The 6,374-nt window shown below is 40.4% G+C and overlaps 2 non-coding genes across 2 annotated transcripts; one reads left to right on the plus strand and one right to left on the minus strand.

Annotated features, from left to right (window-relative positions):
* Window positions 1-1,378: 1,378 nt before the first annotated feature.
* trnal-aag lies at window positions 1,379-1,460 on the minus strand. Its single transcript has one exon. It is a non-coding gene; the product is annotated as a tRNA-Leu (tRNA).
* Window positions 1,461-3,699: 2,239 nt separating this feature from the next.
* On the plus strand, window positions 3,700-3,911 carry LOC117941576. The gene has a single exon (XR_004655930.1). It is a non-coding gene; the product is annotated as a small nucleolar RNA U3 (small nucleolar RNA).
* The last annotated feature ends 2,463 nt before the right edge of the window (window positions 3,912-6,374 follow it).

Genomic DNA, 6,374 nt, shown 5'->3' on the forward strand with positions numbered 1-6,374 from the left:
GGCTCTCGCAAGAAAATTGAAATATGTTGTGTATGGCTTTAAAACCTGTAAATGGCTGGAAATCAAACCTGGGCAAAAATGATTGCACTGCTACACAACGTTCACTGCAAATCGTATAACTCAGACTGAAAATAAGTGACTTAATGGCTTCCAGTACCTATGAGATAACAAGTAAGCAAGTAACCACACAATGAAAACTACTGCGATAGCTGGAAATCAAACCCAGATCAACTGCTTGGAAGGCAGCTAGGCAGCTAAGTGTTTTGGACTATGGTGATGTTGCCTACATGCATGCTGCCTCTAGTACTCTCCACCTGTTAGATTATGTGTACCATAGTGCTCTGCGCTTTTTAGCTAACTCTTATTTCCGTACTCATTGTACGCTCTATGAACTGGTAGGCTGGCCGTCACTAAGTCTACGTAGACAACTTCATTTGTATATTTTTCTACACAAGGCCATGTTGCGGGCATATTTTTGTAATCTCCTCAAGCTGAATTCTAGCTGTTTTCATCTCCGTTCCACCAGGTGGCGCTCTTACCAGGTTCTGAGGGTTTTTACTGAGCTGGGGAAGAAAGCCTTCTCTTACTTTGCTCCATGGTCTTGGAATGATATGCAAAACTTGCTCCATCTAAATGATCTATTCCCATTAAATGAATTCAAGGCCATGTTAAAATGTCATGTAATTCAAAAATGTAACTGCCCCATGTGACCTGTTCCTTTCCTCTATGTGTGATTTTGTCTATGCTGTATTTTCTGTTTATATTGTAACTGGTGTGCCGTCTTAGCCAGGCCTCCCTCGGAAAAGAGATTTAGCGGCGTATGAGCAAGCACAGACATACACACTTCCCATTCGTGTGTATAGGACAACACAGGATCCCCTGGAGGGACTTTCAGTGATAGAGTGCACTTTCAGTCTCAATGCCCAGATGTTTTACAAGATTTGAAGTGAACATTGTGTTATCCAGTGGTGGTTGTATCGTGGTGAGCATAGTTGCCTTCCAAGCAGTTGACTTGGGTTTGATTCCCAACCATCACAGTAGCTTACTTTGAGTGATGTTACTTTCTTTTTTTACAAGAAGTCAGCAGAAAGGTTACTTGCCCAAACTGGTTTGATAAAACATTAGATCTCTTTGGGCTGCATGATTATGGCCAAGATAATAATCATGATAATTTTTATTATGGAAATCACAAATATTTATTTCATACTCTAAAGTGCTGGAAAGAAAGGTTTCACCAATCGTTGAACCTCAAGTTAACAAGGAACAATCTCAGCAAGGTTATTGATGGATGATTCTAGTTACTTCACCAAGTTCAACTGAAATGATACAGCTGTAAGCCATCACAATGGTGATGCTCCAGCTATGTGATATATGAAAATGGCAGTGGTGGGATTTGAACCCAAGCCTCAAGAGAGACTGGAGCCTTAATCCAGCACCTTAGACCACTCGGCCACACTACCAACAAAGATCAGATCTCCGCATCGTGATAAACACCGGCATCGTAACTAATGGTATGCTTGTTAATGTTACTGGAAAAAAGCCTTTGCAAGGGAAAAGCCAATACTTCATTAAAAAATGTTATCACACTTTGTCATTTTTCTCTGGCATTGATTTTAGAATATTGTAACCAGCATTAAGTGAGTAGGTTTAGGTCTTTGTGAATATGGGCTGAGCATTTACCTGGGCTGATCTTGTGAACATCTTCTTTTGCATATTCACTGTAAAGAGCCATTACTCCTCCAACTGCCAACTATTGTTCCAGAAACAATAGGATATACAGTTATAGATTGCAAGGTAACTGGTCAAGACCAAAGACTACACTGAAATACCTCAAGTGATCAAAACAGTTTGTCAAAATTCACAGCACAGATATAAAACTACTCTTTAAAATATGTTCATGTACCATTCAAAAACAAAAGTACAATCATGAAACACATAGTACTTAGATATTGCAGCCATCCTGATCACAGCCACGTGGGGGATCTGCATGTGCTTTCTTACCAGCAAGTTTCTGGAGGTCCAAATGGCATCTTTGATGGTGGCAATGTGTATAGCTGTAAATCTGCTGCCTAAAAACAATAACAGGTCCAGCACTCCTTTCCCTCTTTTCTCTTTTGGCTTCTTCATCACTCTTCTTTGCACGCGTTCCCACTTGGGCCTCCTCAGGAAATAAAAGATGGCTTGTTCCAGGTCTAAAATTACTTAAAAAAGAGCTGATGATTGAATCAAAGCTAAAATCACTGCCTTTTTTTTAAAACACCAATGTGAATAGTTGACATGTGAGCAATCAGGAAGCTCACATAAAAGTTAGCTGTTGGAACCTTGGTCCTTCCCAAACCTTCCCTCAAAAAGTGAATCACAGATTTTCCAGCCCCTGGACAGGTTAAGGAGAGCAGAGTGGCGCAGTGTAAGCGTGCTGGGCCCATAACCAAGAGAACGATGGATCAAAACTATCTATACTATTAATTGCTATGAACTCTTTCTACTTTTTTCCGAGATAGACTTAATCTTATCTTTATTAATGCTTTTGGGAAGACTCCCGCAAGGATATTGAAATATCACTGAATAAAAGAAGATACCTGGGTAAAACATGTAATGTTAATGTTGTATATGGCTTCAAAACCTGTAAATACAACTGCGGTGGCTGGAAATCAAACCTGGACAAAATGGTTGCACTGCTACAATATTAATCATAGTCGAAAAGTAATACACCTGTTGCCTTTCTGCTGGACAATACAACGTTCACTGCAAATCTTGTAACACAGAGTGAAAATAAATGCTAAGAGATACATTGGTGGAGACTGGTGGCTTCCAGTACCTATGAGACAACACAATATTGTTCATGAAGGCACATCTGCGATTTGGTATACTGTGATGTGTCATTGGTTTGCTACCATTTTTAAAGAATGCCTCTCCTTGTCGGCAGGATTCGAATATGCATTCAAACATTTAATTCCTATTTTTTTGAACTTCAGTTCAACGTTTGTACAGCAGAAAGCACCATTTTAAGGATACACAGCAGACCCACAATGAAATTGTAATTGCACTGCTTTGAAAATAGTAAGAACCTTCTTCATGACAAACCTGATGAAGCAGTACTTGAGCCACATGGATCTGCTTGCTGTCCCTCTGGCTGTTCCCCTCTCTGTCCCATTTATGGTTTCTTCCTCCTCACCCACTTCTTCATCTTCCTTACCCTATGGAATATCCCTCTATGTGACTTTTAATCGTTCCTCTTTTGCTCCAAAAACAACCACCTCAGTTTTTCCTTCATTTAATTTCAGAAAGTTCTGGAACATCCAGCCGTTAATTTGTTCAATGCACTTAGTCAGTTTTTGCATTGGACTATAGTCCCCTGGCGATAGGTCTATGTAAATTTGTGAGTCGTCCACATATTTATAGTAATTTATTTAGTTGTTTTCCATAATCTGAGCCAGTGGAAGCATGTTAAGAACCAGTATTAATGCAAAGAAAGGACTGGAGCATTTATTGTAGAGAATAAGTAGGCTGACACTGAAGTATTGAGACAACAGTGACTGAAAATCTAATTCAATCTACATTGGTCTTCTTAAAGATCTAAATAGATTTTCTCACCTCAGAGTCATCTGGAGAACGTAACGATTAGCTTCTGGCCCTCTGAACCCTGAGTGACAATCACTCTGCAGTGAATGAGAAGCAGTTCCCCCCCTCGATTTAACCAAGACTATACTTTCAGGGATCATTTGTAGAGTTTCTGACTTGAGAAATGTGTTTCTAGAGTGTTTGGTCTCGCTCACCTCGATGATGAGTTGTGATATTCCTTTCTGAGCATGAAGCAGAGAGTAATGATTCACTTCCTATGCTCCTTGTTGTAGATGATTGTTCTTTTCTTCTTTATGGAGTATTTAGGAAGGGAATATGATCAGAGTGGTAGTAGCAGATATGTGAAAACCTTACATTAATGAAGGAAAACCAACCATTATTTGGAAATAAGTTTAATCTTAAACATAACAATTAGTGGACCTCAGGCAAACAGTTGGAGCTCTTACATATTTCTGAATCTGCCCTCCGCGTGTCAAGTTTCTTGATCGGTCATTCTATCTTAGCTGAAAAAGAACATCTCGTCTCTTTGGATAAGGTATGGTCTCGACCTGAGACCTGCTATGATAAACACAAAACTGATGTTGTCAGACTTCATGCCATTTTATCCTTAGTGGGAAAATGCAAAGACATAACAAATTCAGTTGTCTCCTACAAGGAGAAGACACTGAGGAAAGATACCGAAGTCATATACTCTGAGAGGCATTGGAGATTTTATTATGAATAATTAATATGAAAATCAATGGTTAAATGTCATTTTTCATTACGTTTCATTAAGTTACTGTTTGAAAAAATGAAAAAAAATTGTTATTGAGATAGAGGCAGATGAAGTGTTTATGACCCATTAATGATGACAAAAGGATACATCCGCTGTTGGGGAGCTGATTTAAAGGAAATGGTACTCTTTTAAAGTGTTGGGGTTCTAGCGTTAAACTAATGAGGAAGAATTTGACAAATCTAAATGAACCAAAAACAAGTCCACAAACTTAGTCCTTAAAAGTTTACACCTGAATACGTCAAGAGCTGACCTTTCCCTGACCGGGAATTTAACCCCGGCCACGGCGGTGAGAGCGCCGAATCCTAGCCACTAGACCAACAGGGAGTCACAACTATCCAGTTTATCTTTGTAAATGTGAGTTTCCTTTTCACTCACTGGAATGACTCATGTTGTTTTAGGCGAGGAATGGCGCCAGGCTAGAGCTTCAGAAGGCAGGACATGACAGATTACACATCTGTCACATAGTTAGTTTGTAGTCTTAAATACCAAGTCTCTTGATGTTCCTTGGCTAGTTGCCCACCCCTGCTTTGCATCGCTCCAGGTAAGTAGAAAGCAATCTGTCATGCACCTTTGCATTGCACTTAAATGTCAAAATGTGGACCTGAATCTAACAATAACATTACTTGATACGCACATACACTCACCTTGGCCCATGTTGATAGGATAGCATCTTGCAGTTTATGGAGATTTGTGGGATGCAAATCTGTGGCATGAAGCTTCCGTTCCCACATCCCAAAGAGGCTCTATTGGGTTGAGTTCTGGTAACTGGGGGGGCCATTTTAGTACAGTGAAGTCATTGTCATGTTCAAGAAACCAATTTGAAATGATTCAAGCTTTGTGACATTGTGCATTATCCTGCTGGAAGTAGCCATCAGAGGATGGGTACATGGTGGCCATAAAGGGATGGACATGGTCAGAAACAATGCTCAGGTTGGCGGTGGCATATAAACCATGCCCAATTGGCACTTAGGGGCCTAGAACACCCCCCACAACATTACACCACCACCACCAGCCTACACAGTGGTAACAAGGCAAGATGGATCCATGTTCTCATTCTGTTTACGCCCAATTCTGACTCTACCATCTGAATGTCTCAACAGAAAGACCAGGCGACAGTCTTGTGCGTGTTGTGGCTTCACAAATGCTTTGCTATATACCTCGGCTGTAATGAGTGGTTATTTCCGTCAAAGTTGCACTTCTATCAGCTTGAATCAGCCGGCCCATTCTCCTCTGACCTCTAGCATCAACAAGGCATTTATGCCCACAGGACTGCCGCATACTGGATGTTTTTCCCTTTTCACACCATTCTTTGTAAACCCTAGAAATGGTTGTGGGTGAAAATCCCAGTGACTGAGCAGATAAATACTCAGACCGGCCCCTCTGGCACCAACAACCATGCCACGCTCAAAATTGCTTAAATCACCTTTCTTTCCCATTCTGACATTCAGTTTGGAGTTCAGGAGACGGTCTGGACCAGGACCACACCCCAAAATGCATTGAAGCAACTGTCATGTGTTTAGTTGATTAGATAATTGTATTAATGAGAAATTGAACAGGTGTTCCTAATAATCCATTAGGTGAGTGTATATTGACTACATAGAAGCAGGGTAAATTAACCATTGCATATCACAGTATGTTTAATTATTATTCTAAATCCAGGCTCAAATGACAAGGGTCCATCTTCTTATGAACGAAGGTACTTTAAACTGTAAAAAACAGTCATATTTTCCATTGTACGACCTGTTTGACTTCATGGATAGGGTGGCTAGGCTTTATCCGATTAATAGTGATCATGTTTCTTGCAATCATTAATAAAATATGTCACAGCAAGTTTTCAGGTGTTTTCTCCAGTAAGAAAAGGGTCCAGAGGGATATGTTGGCCATTTAATGTCTTTCCAGTATGTCTGTATCACGGAGCAGTCCCAGAATATGTGGGTGATGGGACGCCCGGGTAGCTCAGTTGGTGAAGAGGGCATTTGCTGCATGTCATTCCCTCTCTCTCTTCCCTTACATGTCT

This window comes from Etheostoma cragini, unplaced genomic scaffold (assembly GCF_013103735.1).
Source record: "Etheostoma cragini isolate CJK2018 unplaced genomic scaffold, CSU_Ecrag_1.0 ScbMSFa_98, whole genome shotgun sequence".
Classification (NCBI taxonomy): Eukaryota; Metazoa; Chordata; class Actinopteri; order Perciformes; family Percidae; genus Etheostoma; species Etheostoma cragini.